Source organism: Schistocerca cancellata, chromosome 4, assembly GCF_023864275.1.
Source record: "Schistocerca cancellata isolate TAMUIC-IGC-003103 chromosome 4, iqSchCanc2.1, whole genome shotgun sequence".
NCBI classification, from domain to species: Eukaryota; Metazoa; Arthropoda; class Insecta; order Orthoptera; family Acrididae; genus Schistocerca; species Schistocerca cancellata.
In genome coordinates, this window is record NC_064629.1 from 822580332 (window position 1) to 822594619 (window position 14288).

Genomic DNA, 14288 nt, shown 5'->3' on the forward strand with positions numbered 1-14288 from the left:
TTCACGTTGCCCTGTTACACGACCCCATTCAAACTCACTGAGATGTTGATAATGGCGTCTTTGTCATCTTACAGGTATTCTTGACTACCAAATGGTTCAAATGGCCCTGAGCGCTATGGGACTTAACATCTGAGGTCATAAGTCGCCTAGAATTTAGAACTACTTAAACCTAAGTAACCTAAGGACATCACACACATCCATGCCCGAGGCAGGATTCGAGCCTGCGACCGTAGCGGTCGCGCGGTTCTACATCTACATTCACATCTACATTTACAGAATTACTCTGCAATTCACATTTAAGTGCTTGGCAGAGGGTTCATCGAACCACAATCATACTATCTCTCTACCATTCCACTCCCGAACAGCGCGCGGGTAAAACGAACACCTAAACCTTTCTGTTCGAGCTCTGATTTCTCTTATTTCATTTTGATGACCATTCCTACCTATGTAGGTTGGGCTCAACAAAATATTTTCGCATTCGGAAGAGAAAGTTGGTGACTGAAATTTCGTAAATAGATCTCGCCGCGACGAAAAACGTCTTTGCTTTAATGACTTCCATCCCAACTCGCGTATCATATCTGCCACACTCTCTCCCCTATTACGTGATAATACGAAACGAGCTGCCCTTTTTTGCACCCTTTAGATGTCCTCCGTCAATACCACCTGGTAAGGATCCCACACCGCGCAGCAATATTCTAACAGAGGACAAACGAGTGTAGTGTAAGCTCTGTCTTAAGTGGACTTGTTGCATCTTCTAAGTGTCCTGCCAATGAAACGGAACCTTTGGCTCGCCTTCCCCGCAATATTATCAATGTGGTCTTTCCAACTGAAGTTGTTCGTAATTTTAACACTCAGGTACTTAGTTGAATTGACAGCCTTGAGAATTCTACTATTTATCGAGTAATCGAATTCCAACGGATTTCTTTTGGAACTCATGTGGATCACCTCACACTTTTCGTTATTTAGCGTCAACTGCCACCTGCCACACCATACAGCAATCTTTTCTAAATCGCTTTGCAACTGATACTGGTCTTCGGATGACCTTACTAGACGGTAAATTACAGCATCATCTGCGAACAACCTAAGAGAACTGCTCAGATCGTCACCCAGGTCATCTATATAGATCAGGAACAGCAGAGGTCCCAGAACGCTTCCCTGGGGAACACCTGATATCACTTCAGTTTTACTCGATGATTTTCCGTCTATTACTACGAACTGCGACCTTCCTGACAGGAAATCACGAATCCAGTCGCACAACTGAGACGATACCCCATAGGCCCGCAGATTGATTAGAAGTCGCTTGTGAGGAACGGTGTCTGTTTTCTGAAACCATGCTGATTAAGTATCAATAAATCGTTCCCTTCGAGGTGATTCATAATGTTTGAATACAGTATATGCTCCAGAACCCTACTGAAAACCGACGTCAATGATATAGGTCTGTAGTTCGACGGATTACTCCTACTACCCTTCTTAAACACTGGTGCGACCTGCGCAATTTTCCAATCTGTAGGTACAGATCTATCGGTGAGCGAGCGGTTGTATATGATTGCTAAGTAAGGAGCTATTGTATCAGCGTAATCTGAAAGGAACCTAATCGGTATACAATCTGGACCTGAAGACTTGCCCGTATAAAGCGATTTGAGTTGCTTCGCAACCCCTAAGGTATCTACTTCTAAGAAACTCATGCTAGCAGCTGTTCGTGTTTCAGATTCTGGAATATTCCATTCGTCTTCCCTGGCGAAGGAATTTTGGAAAACTGCGTTCAATAACTCCGCTTTAGCGGCACAGTCGTCGGTAACAATACCATCGGCACTTCGCAGAGAAGGTATTGACTGCGTCTTGCCGCTTGTGTACTTTACTGAAGCGCCTAGAACCTCTCGGCCACTCCGGCAGGCTTCTTGACTACCGTCAACTCACCACGTCCAGTATCAAAGGCAACTAATACTGACGATTGTGACAGCCTGTATTTAAAGCAAAGTGATATGCATCCTCATAGTCGTGCTACCTGGCGCCAGTCTTATGCAACTGCCGCGAAATTTATATATGCATCATATTTCAGATGTAGAAAAACGCCTACCAACTTTGTTTTATATCGCACTACTTCTTTTTGCTACGATTTTCCCCCCGTCACTGTGGATCTATTTCGTATGCACTTATCACTCATTCATGTTATACTTTTATTTCAAAATATTTTCCATTTTTACACTCAGCAAATAATTTTACATTTGAAATTATTCAGGCCTATTGGTTATCGCTCTGAAAAAAAAAGAAAGCTAAATATTTTTATTGCAATTGGTACAAGACGGATCTATCACTTGTGCGCTATTTGGCGATATGAATATTCGTATCCATAGGTAATATTTGTTGCTGTCTTGATGACTTCATGAAATAATTTAGTGCAGTCATCGTTCGGCTCGTGTAGTTTCAGAGGTAGAGTGTGGACAAAGCATCCGAGGCCGGTGCGCCGATTTACTGCGTGCATGCAGTATGGGGAAGACAGCTGGTACGGCACTCAGGCAAACAGTGCTGAGAATTCTGACCTACGTCCAGGATGGAGGGTGGAAGACGGTAGGACATCGTCCAACTGGAATACCATCTGAAATGCATCTATTCCACAAGATTGCAGCTACAAGCTTTTGATAACTATTAATTAAAAAATACTATTAATATGATTCCTTGAGATATCTCCCTTAAACTGAAAATTTATAAGTTTTTGGGCTTGCAATCGAGTAGGAATTTTTTTACACGATTTTTGGACTATTACCCTGGTCGTCTTTTTCAGGTGTTAAGCGCCGTTTACGTTGCTCGCTATTTGGAACCCTGCCATGGACGATACGCGCCAGATCTCAACCTAGCGATTGTCTCTTAGCGTCGTTAAAAATTAAAACACTCTCATAGAAATTTAAGGCCAATAAAAAGCCTATTTTAAGTCTCAAAAAATGTTATAAGTGAGGGGAACATCGACAGATATACCACTTCACGAAAAAATTTCTTAATAGGTTTTTTCTACAAAGAGAGTCGTCCCTGGTGTCTAGTAATAAAGTGACAAGGCGCGTACCTGGAAACCGAGAGGTCGGGGGGTCGTACCTCGGTCGAACCACAGAAATTTTCAGTCTGCTTCTAATGTAACCTTCACACCTCAACGATGAGAGGTATCGCTAGGAGAGAACGTGGTTCAGATTCCACTTTAAAGTGTGGGATCCCTTTCGCCGGCTGGATAGCTGGCGTTGATTATAAACACGCAAGTCGTCTAAGAGTCGTCTAATTGAAACACTTGCATCTGGCCATTGAACCACACGAAAATCTTACCTATAAGCAGAGAGAGAGAGAGGGAGAGAGACAAAGAGCACTCATATTTTCTTACGCGATTTAAGTAATTTGGCTGCCTGATCCAAAATATTTTACTTACACTCAAGTGTTTGTCCCTGTTAAGTAAATTTACTCTTGAAAATTATCTTGACCAATATTTATTATACTGTATTAAAAGTACATCGCCCGCAACACGATGCAGGTCATGTTCAAAACCGAGGCAATATTAGAGACAGCTGACTTCATCCGCTGCGTGTAACCTCGTGTTCCTTACAATTTTCTCTTATAGATATTACAATCGGTGCAACTCACCACATGCCAGATGCAATGATATGAGGTATGAACTCGGCTTCCGGAGACCTAGGTTATCTTTTACCTTAAATTTCTTATTGTTTTTCCTATCTCCCCGGTAAAGGTGCCAGCGAATGGATGATATGTGATTCTGGCTTCATATTACTAGGTGTCGTCTCCTCTTGCAGAAAATGTTGACTTGGGCAGTAGGACACACTTGATCTGTTGTTGTGAGTCCTCTTTCTTTAACTTCTGCCCGCCTCCGTAACTGCGGTCGTTAAGCGACGCCTGCGCCGCGGCGCTCAACAAAGTAGTCCGCGCGGATTCTGGTGGTGGGAAAAAGTTTCACCATCAATATAGGGCTGCTAAGGGGTGACATACTTTCCGTTGAAAGAAGGTCTCTGCTCTGCAGCTCTTAGTTACGTAAGATTGGAGCAAGAAACCCCCATATTGTAACACCATAGCTCTAATGCTCTACTGATTTATTTTGGTTTTGTTTCATTTAATATTACATCGTTAAGCTTCTGTAAATATTGTTTGATTGAACGATAACATAAAACTGTATACTCCTTTCTTTGTAAAAACTTTGAGTCATGGTTTGATTCTATGCAATGTAGTATATCTGTCGTTTAAATTCTTTGTCTCATTTGGAGGGAACAAAACTTACTATACATAATTGTAATTTTGTGTGAATAATTTTTTGTAGAAATGTCAATATGTGAAAATGTTCTGTTTTATTTAATGAGTTTGGTTGCTGCTATGTAAACTGCTGATCCTCACTTAGAGTTCTTAGTTATTCTGTATGTAAAGATTGTTGTGGTTCCCCTCGGGAACGGAACTGTGCAGCGCGCGCAATTTGTGGTTGGCCTATGTAGAAAAGGTGGAACTGGAAGTCAGTCGAGGAGAAGCTACGAATCGGGGACGAGCTACGAGTCGGGGATGAGCTACGAGTCGGGGACAAGCTACGAATCTGTGCACTGCCATGTAAATGTTGCATATTGTGCTGGTTCCGAGAGAGGCTTTTCCTGCCGCTTTCCAATGCCTCGGAAGAATGGATAAGTAGCTGGAAATATTCTGGGATTGATATCGATCATCGCCACCAAGAAATGACAGAGTCCAGCAATTCTACCTGCAATTCCACCTAAGAACATGCAGTTGCCACCACATTGCGCAATCATTACATCGGAATACTACAATGATGTACAGTGAAGGATCAGCTTAATGGATGTGTTAGTGTACTCAAATATAAGGTAATTTATATCTGAATTTATGTACCTACCCTGATTTTGCTCCTCATCATAACACCTCTCAGGTTCCTCTCCGTTTGAGCTAAAGTGATATCCGAGTGTCCTTACTAAAAGAACATTAAAGCCCAGTATTTTGCTCATTAATGCCTCTTCAACATAGTAAAAAGAAAGTTAAAGTTAATGTGGCAAGAGAGTGAATTAAAGTAAATGTTGTTTGCTGAAAATATTCCTATTAAATCTGCTTATTAAAGTGCTGTTGCCAATTTCAAAATTAAAAGTTCTTAAGACTGAGGCTTATAAAGTAAATGATCACATTGCTGTCTGTAGTAAATTCTAAAAGGTGAGTCAGTTTCTTGCAATTTTGTCAACATTGTGTTTGGCTGTAGTAAAAGTGGGAAACTGCAATAGTAGAAAATTATATGTTCATGATTGTTAAGTGTTTGTCTCTCTCGTGTATTGGAAGTGCATATTAATAGTATAACAAGATACACAGTCTGTCTGTTGTGCTAATGCTAGGTAACAAGTAACGGAAAGATCTCTATTTATGAAAACCATAATCTATTTATTAGAAAGACAGTGATAAGTAACCTGTCAGTGAATTTCGACTAACTGTCATTTTAAATAGTAAAGTAGTTAACTGAGAGAGAGACTTAACCTATATCCAATTTATGATCCTACAGTGAATGTTAATAGTAATGTTATAAAGACCGTTCAGTTTGTGTAAGCCCTGAAAGTAATAGTGTGTTTCGGTATCTGTTATAATTTTGCAAATAGTTGGTGCTGCTCTAACTGTTAGTTTCAATCTTACCGTAAACATATGTATGTGTCAGAGTTCACTGCACTCGCGTGTGACAAAGTATAGGTTGTGTTTATCCATTAAAGTTACTAATAACTATTTTCTTGGACGAGAATGTTAATCATTCTTTTGCCTAGTTAGGCTGGCGACCGTTTTCTTCATCCGTTAAACAGTGCAGATAGGCAAAATTTTGTTTGTTACTGTTCAAATATTTACGTAATTCTGACTTTCTTTTCCGATAAGCCACCTCCGTTAGGTGCAACACGGTCAACTTAACAAAATTCCTCTCAGAGGGTAACACTGCTCTGTTGCTTTATACCATAATTGCTTTAACAAAACAGTTTTATTTCACAACCTGTTTCCAGCTCTAAGGGTATGGTATAGTAGTAGCAGACAGGAGTGTTATAATATGAATGTAATTTTATGCGAATCGCCATGGATAGAATTCATCGTGGAATTATGTAAGATTGCATTATGACTTTCGACTAAAGCAATCAGTCTAAATCAGAATGACGGGACTCTAAAAGCAAGTTGAGTCATTTAAATTTATAGGGATTTAATAAAGTGATACTCTGAATCGGACTCAGCCCTTGTGAGGCAAACTGAGGAGCTACTTGATTGAGAAGTAGCGGCTACGGTTTCGTAAACCTGACACATGGCCGGGAGAGCGGTTTGCTCACCACATGCCCCTCCACATCCGCATCCAGTGACGCCTGTGGGCTGAGGATTACACTGCGGCCGGTCGGTACCGTTGGGCCTCCATGGACTGTTCTGGCGGAGATTTTTTTTTAAACGGAACGAACTATGTGCCACAGCAGTAAATGCGTTTCACTCATATTTGTAAAATTATGCCGGCCGTAGTGGCCGAGCGGTTCTAGGCACTACAGTCTGGAACCGCGCGACCACTGCGGTCGCAGGTTCGAATCCTGCCTCGGGCATGGATGTGTGTGATGACCTTAGGTTAGTTAGGTTTAAGTAGTTGTAAGTTCTAACGGACTGATGACCACAGCAGTTAAGTCCCATAGTGCTCAGAGCCATTTATAAAATTATCGTTCAAATTCGTTTTATGACATCCTGGTTACTTCATTTTCCGTTTTCCTAAATCACATCAAGTAAATATTTAGATTATTCCTCCGCTAAGAACACGGGATACTTTTCTTTATCTGTTCCAGTATAGCTGGAGTTCATCTTATAATGAACACGAGGTCGACGAGACCATTATCTCTCATTCTCCTCTCGCCCCTCCCCTCCGCCCTCATCACTAAAGCCTCCCCCCACACCGAACCCACTTTTGGAACTCAATGTGTAGTTACATCAAAATTTGTTGTGATGGTTGATAGTGTGAAGGAGCCATTCTATCACATCAAAGAGGCTTCGGAAGGAGAGGGGTCAGTTAGGAAACACGTTATCAACTTCGGTACAACAGTGAAGCAAGTGGCGAGGTAGGCAAAGGATCGTTAATGATTGGTGATTCGTGGCCTACCTTCTACAGACGCTGGAGGTGATGCTTTATTCACAACCCAACTACACTGAAACATCTTATATGCCTTCGTTCCAGATATCTAAGAGCACATACCACGTACACAGATACAAAATTCCTGGAATCTGGTTACTGGCTTCATGAAGTAGAAAGAGCTACAGGTGTTCGGACAGCATCACTATTCAGGTCCGCTTGGATAGACACTCAAGTTGAATCTCTGTAATCGCTAATTCGCTTGTACCCTCAGAAAAATAACCTAAACAGCTCCTGGCTTTGCATGAAATTTTGTCGAAATGCAAGGCTCATTCAATTAGTCATTTGACAAACAGGTAGTGGGAGATGGGGCGCGTTAGCTAGAGATATGTCGATCAATAAATGGGACAGAAAATGTACACATCATACCCACTGATCTTGGAAGCCTCGTTTTGACATGATACCATCATCCCTTGACTATTTCTTTATCTCTCAATGCTAAAAAACCGCAGCTCCATTTCATATCAGTGTACCTGCACCGACTGTCGTCTACGAAACTCACCGTTTATGACCTTTAAATACACCCATAATCTATGCATATTTCGGGGGCATCAAACATCCTAACAAATGTGCATATTTCGATGAACTATCTGGTTCTAAGGCTCTACATCATCTATTCAATGTCAGACTATTACTTGTGGAATTTTCGTGCTTTTCGGTAGCCACCAAGTACCAGTGGTGGAGTTACTCTTACAGAAAAGTAAAAATGGAGTACCGATCACACGGCTCGAAATTGTGACAGTGGTTGCCGTGGAGTAACGAGACGCGAAAACTGGCTTTCAAAGCAGTCAGCCTCAGCTACAACACACTTCTGATATCTCTTGGAAACTGGAGCAATCGCTTCTTATGAAATTTGCTCTAAACACCGTGAGTACACGTCATCATTACAGGAGAGGAGACCTGGTACTATCAACACGATCCGGAAACCAAGCGACAGCCAGTGTTCTTCATCGTCTTTCTCGTCCCCACAACCCAGGGTAGAAATTCATGATGGATCAAATCCTACGACCAACGTTATCTTAATCTTCTATTCTGTCTGTTGTTTTGGGAGGCGGTAAAGACGATGAACATCATGCCATTGACTGTCGCTTGGTCTCCATATCGTATTGGTAGCACCAGGTCTTATCTTCCGTAATGATCCGGTGCTTCTAGCAATTCCACAACAAGCGTTTGATGACAATTTCCAACAGCCTTACAACCGGTTTCAGAAGTACACAAGTCAAAAAAGTTTCGCATCACATCTGTTCCGAGAGTTCCGGCACCTGTACAGAAAACTGGAATAGAGATCAACACAAACATCATTTCCGCTGTTTTTATTGCTAATGAAAACTACACACGGCATGTTGTACCACCATACAGCGACACCTTCAGAGGTGGTGGTCCAGATTGCTGTACACACTGTTACCTCTAATACCCAGTAGCACGTCCTTTTTCATTGATGTATGCCTGTATTCATCGTGGCATAAAAAAAATGGTTCAAATGGCTCTGAGCACTATGGGACTCAACTGCTGTGGTCATAAGTCCCCTAGAACTTAGAACTACTTAAACCTAACTAACCTAAGGACAGCACACAACACCCAGCCATCACGAGGCAGAGAAAATCCCTGACCTCGCCGGGAATCGAACCCGGGAACCCGGGCGTGGGAAGCGAGAACGCTACCGCACGACCACGAGATGCGGGCATCGTGGCATACTATCCACAAGTTCATCAAGACAGCCGACCGGGGTGGCCGAGCGGTTCTAGACGCTACAGTCTCGAATCGCGTGACCGGTACGGTCGTAGGTTCGAATCCTGTCTCGGGCACGGATGTGTGTGATGTCCTTAGGTTAGTTAGGTTTAAGTAGTTCTAAGTTCTAGGGGACTGATGATCTCAGAAGTTAAGTCCCATAGTGCTCAGAACCATTTGAATCATCAAGGCACTGTTGGTCCAGATTGTCCCACTCCTCAATGGCGATTTGACGTAGAACCCTCAGAGTGGTTGGTGGGTCACGGCGTCCATAAACGGCCCTTTTAAATCCATCCCACGCATGTTCGATAGGGTTCATGTCTGGAGAAGTCCGCCCCGATAGCTGAACGGTCAGTGTGACTGACTGCCGTCCTAAGTGGCCCGGGTTTGTTTCCCGGCTGGGTCGGGGTTTCCTCCGCTCAGGGACTGGGTGTTGAGTTGTCTTCATCATCATGTCATCCCCATCCGGAGCGCATGTCACCCAATGTGGCGTCGAATGTATTAAGACCTGCACCATTTTTTCCATGTCTGGAGAACATGCTGGCCATTCTAGTCGAGCGATGTCGTTATTCTGAAGGAAGTCATTCACAAGATGTGTACGATGGGGGTGCGAATTGTCGTCCATGAAGACGATATGGATATGGATGGACTATCGTTCGGAGGATGGCATTCACGTATCGTACAGCCGTTACGGCGCCTTCCATGACCACCAGCAGCGTACGTCGGCCCCTTATAATGCCACCCCAAAACAGCAGGGAAACTCCACCTTGCTACACTCGCTGGACAGTGGGTCTCCCACAATTGTCTGTTTGAAGGCATATGTGACACTCATCAGTGAAGAGAACGTGTTGCCATTCCAGAGCGGTCCATTCGGCATGTTGTTGGGCCCATCTGTACCGCGCAGGCTTTCAAAGCAGTCAGCCTTAGCTACCAAAAACGTCTGACATCGCTTGGAAACTGGAGCAATCGCTAGCAAAGATGGACCTCGCCATGGACGACGGGAGTGAAGTTGCGTATCATGCAGCCTATTGCGCTCGGTTTGAGTCGTAACTAGACGTCCTGTGGCTGCACGCAAAGCATTATTCAACATGGAGGCGTTACTGTCAGGGTTCTTCCGAGCCATAATCCGTAGGCAGCAGTTACCCACTGCAGTAGTAGCCCTTGGGCAGCCTGAGCGAACCATTTCATCGACAGTTCCTTTCTCTCTATATCTCCTCCATGTCCGAACAACATCGCTTTGCCTCACTCCGAGACACCTATACACTTCACTCGTTGAGAGCCGTTCCTGGCACAAAGTAACAATGCGGACGTGATCAAACCGCGGTATTGACCGTCTAGGCATGGTTGAATTACAGACAACACGAGCCGCGTACCTCTTTCCTGGTGGAATGACTGGAACTGATCGGCTGTTCAAATGGCTCCGAGCACTATGGGACTCAACATCTTAGGTCATAAGTCCCCTAGAACTTAGAACTACTTAAACCTAACTAACCTAAGGACATCACACACTCCCATGCCCGAGGCAGGATTCGAACCTGCGACCGTAGCAGTCCCGCGGTTCCGGACTGCAGCGCCAGAACCGCACGGCCACCGCGGCCGGCGGATCGGCTGTCGGACCCCCTCCGCGTAATAGGCGGTGCTCATACATTGTTGTTTACATCGGTTGGTGGGGTTTGTGACATCTCTGAACAATCAAAGGGACTGTGTCTGTCATACAATATCCACAGTCAACGTCTATCTTCAGGTGTTCTGGGAACCGGGGTGATGCAAAACTTTTTTTGATGTGTGTATATTGTGTTCAATGGTGATTACTCCGAAGGGCAGTAAAGGTATTTTGTTTGAAACTATTGTTTCCTGTATTTTCTGGGCCCACTCACCGATCTTTTGAGGCGCTCCTTGTCCTTTAGGGTAATCGACGTTTAGAGGAAAAAAGGTGCGATACATTTCACATTAACAATTATGAAGAACACTTTCTGAACAACGTAACTCCGTATTTATTGACTTTTGATTAATATCAAATACAAAATCAAGTTCCTCAGTACTGATCTTAGAGCTTGGTACGCAACTGTGAAGAATTGTTTAAATGATTTGATACCACCGCTGTTGTCAGTTTTTCTTTGTTTTTCGTAAACAGTTTCTCAGTAATGTTTTGGATGTCTTAAAGATAATTCAACGGATTTAGCACACCATTTGTCAATATGGATGGGGCGTTGGACCACTACTTCACGCTACAAACGAGACAAAAATTGAAACAAACAGGTGAGTTCAATTTAATTTGCCTGCATAATTCATGCTAGTTATTTTTAGGTTACAACAGGAGGCATTTGTCATACGGCTTCAACAGATTTTAAATCCTTTGAGTCCCACCCAATCCCACATCTAAAGATATTTGTGGTTTCCATTCATATACAGTTATATGAAAGTTGTTATGTATATTTTGCTGATAGCACGCTTGGGGCGCCATTAAGCCACTCAAAAAACAAAATTTTATGTTGCGTTATCCTAAAAGGTGACTGTATCGAAAAATTAGTGCATTTTATCTAGCTTCCACAGCGATGCCGACAGTCTTTGTTGTTATCCTTCTAGCCGGCCGGTGTGGCCGAGCGGTTCTAGGCGCTTCAGTCTGGAACCGCGCGACCGCTACGTCGCAGGTTCGAATCCTGCCTCGGGCATGGATGTGTTTGATGTCCTTAGGTTAGTTAGGTTTAAGTAGTTCTAAGTTCTAGGGGACTGATGACCTCAGATGTTAAGTCCCATAGCGCTCAGAGCCGTTTGTTATCCTTGTACTGTACAGTAACTGTAGTGAAGCAGAAAATACAAATTTCACGGTATGATCAGATGGCGGAAAATACCGAAAATTAGTCCGTTTGAAAAGTATGGATGGCGTAGTAGTTTATGATTGGAATAATTCTTCAGCTTTTACCTAAACAGTCTCTATTTCGCCGGCTGGTACAGACCATACTTGCCCTTTTACGGATATTGATACTAACTAGCTGAATTCAGTAATGCAAATAAATATATAGATTTCTGGATCATGTCAGTGCATGGAATGTCACAATTTATCGCTGGAGGATAGTGATAGCTAGCGGTTTTGACCTTCGAGTTTATCTTTCACCGCATTACTTTGTATCGCTTCAGTTACTACCTCATAATCTGTAACGGTGCCAGGCAAATATGTCGTTGGAACAGCTGATAAGTACAAAACAGCGTTCAGTGGCACGTGGCATGAAGTGTGGTTGATGGAGGACCGGCAGCTAATGGTCTAGTGCAGGTAACATGCACTGCGTGGCTCATCGTGTCAGCTCATCGATGATGATGATTGAGTGTATGCCGCGTGTTAATGCACGTAGAAAAGACACCAAAGTTGCACACAAAACTCGAAAATTTCTTTCACCTCGCACACCAATCTCCCCGTTCCTATATCTCTATGTCTGCTTTCCAATCAAAAGTAACAGCCACTTACTGTATTTGCAGCGACAAACGTTTCTTACTTTTCCGAATATTGCGGTTTTGGGGCCCCGGAACCCTGTCTATTAAACTTATCCGACAGTCACCTAGAGCGTAACGTTTCTACTTTTTGGATGGGTGAACCAACGAAAAAATATTTTGTAAACGGATTATATTAAAGTTTCAGCGTCACTGTATGATGATCCCGGAGCATCGAAAACCTGTAAGTATTAGAGCAAATATTCTTATATTTTGCTAACTGAGGCGTTACCAGCCATAATATACACCACTAGTTAAGGTGCACTCGATAAGATACAAAAGAAACAAACTAGTGGTACGACACAAAGTCTGACACGTTCCTCGACAGCGAAATAGTTTTCTGATTATAATTACGAGCACTTCAAACGTTTATAGGTCATGGGCAGAGGATCAACTTACAAAAAGATTCAATCAGATTATTGCTGCGTGAAGGGTACTAAGGAATGGTTAGAGTTTAACGTTCCGTCGCCTGTGGAGTCATTAGGGAAGAGGCACAAGTTCGGATCGCACAAGAAGGGAGAAGGATATCGGGTATGTGCTTCACAAAGGAACCAACCCACCATTCGCCTTAATCGATTTAAAGAAACTACGCAAAAACTAATACTGTATTAGAAACTTGCTTCGACCTCGATGTTCAAACCACGGCACAGCCTCGCTGGGTAATACCAATGTGTTTAATACCCTGGATGTGTACGCGCTAACAGAAAAAAATATTTATAGTTTTGTGACTGTAATAAGACTGATGTATAGTCTAAACTATTGGTCACGACCTAAATTTGAAAACGAATGGATGTTAAGTAACTTATTCGACGTACAACGTCACCTAACATTATTGTTTGCTTTCTGATCAGATTTCATAAGCAAAAGATACTGTTTGGCTTCTGAAATGTCTTGTGCGCTTGTGTATCTCTCCGATCATTATCAGTCATATATTTTTAGGTAATTTTCCAAATGTGATTTCACTATTGATTACTCTGTACTATCAACAAAAGGCCGGGGTTCCAAGGAATATCGCTTATTTCACAAGCTATAGATTAATTTTATTTTAATCTGTTGCCATGTATTTACTACTACGATAACTTAAGGTCCTCAAAGACAACATTCAATCAGCAAATTTTAATTCCCTAAGCACCGTGACACAGTACATTCTTCCAGGATCACCTTTCACTGTAACCAACTTCCTGTTTACAGCTTAATTTTACTTTCTTGCTTTTGTGAATGTTAGTAGTTTTGCTAACGTAATTTCTTCTATAATGGATTTCGGAAATGTTACCAGATTTCAGAGAGGCCAGAAGAGTGTTTCCCAACATTTATGAGGCCATTACCCCCGAGTGCAATCAGATATTACTTAGTACCCACCACCATCATCAGCATCAGAGCCTAACTAAATTTTCGAACGAACACTTTTATGTTTAGAGTAGCGAAAGATAGTTTATGTAGACTTTTTATTATGTCATGAACTAATGACCCTGCTTATTTCTAACAATCTTTTTTAATAGAATGCTGAAACACTTAGCAGTGCACCGCGAGTGCTTCCTATAATTCCTCTTCAGGAAAGAAAGCTAACTGTCCACATTAAGGCTAGACACTTATCGCAAAATATGCTTCCTTTGCACCACTCCTCTCCCTAACGACTCTTGCTTCATCCACACTCTACGCCCTCATTTAAAAGGAGCCGAATTAAAATACGTGCGTTACACTTATTGTCTGTAAATAACTTCATTTCTAGACTCCTTACAGCTGAACTGGTAGAAATTGGAAAGCCTTTGGCTGCCAAAGTGATATGTATGACAACTACTACAACTACTATTAATAATAACACTGTGAAGGCAAAAAACATGATACAAATGGCTCTGAGCACTATGGGACTCAACTTCTGAGGTCTGTGAAGGCCATGCAGCAATTTAGTAACTATTAC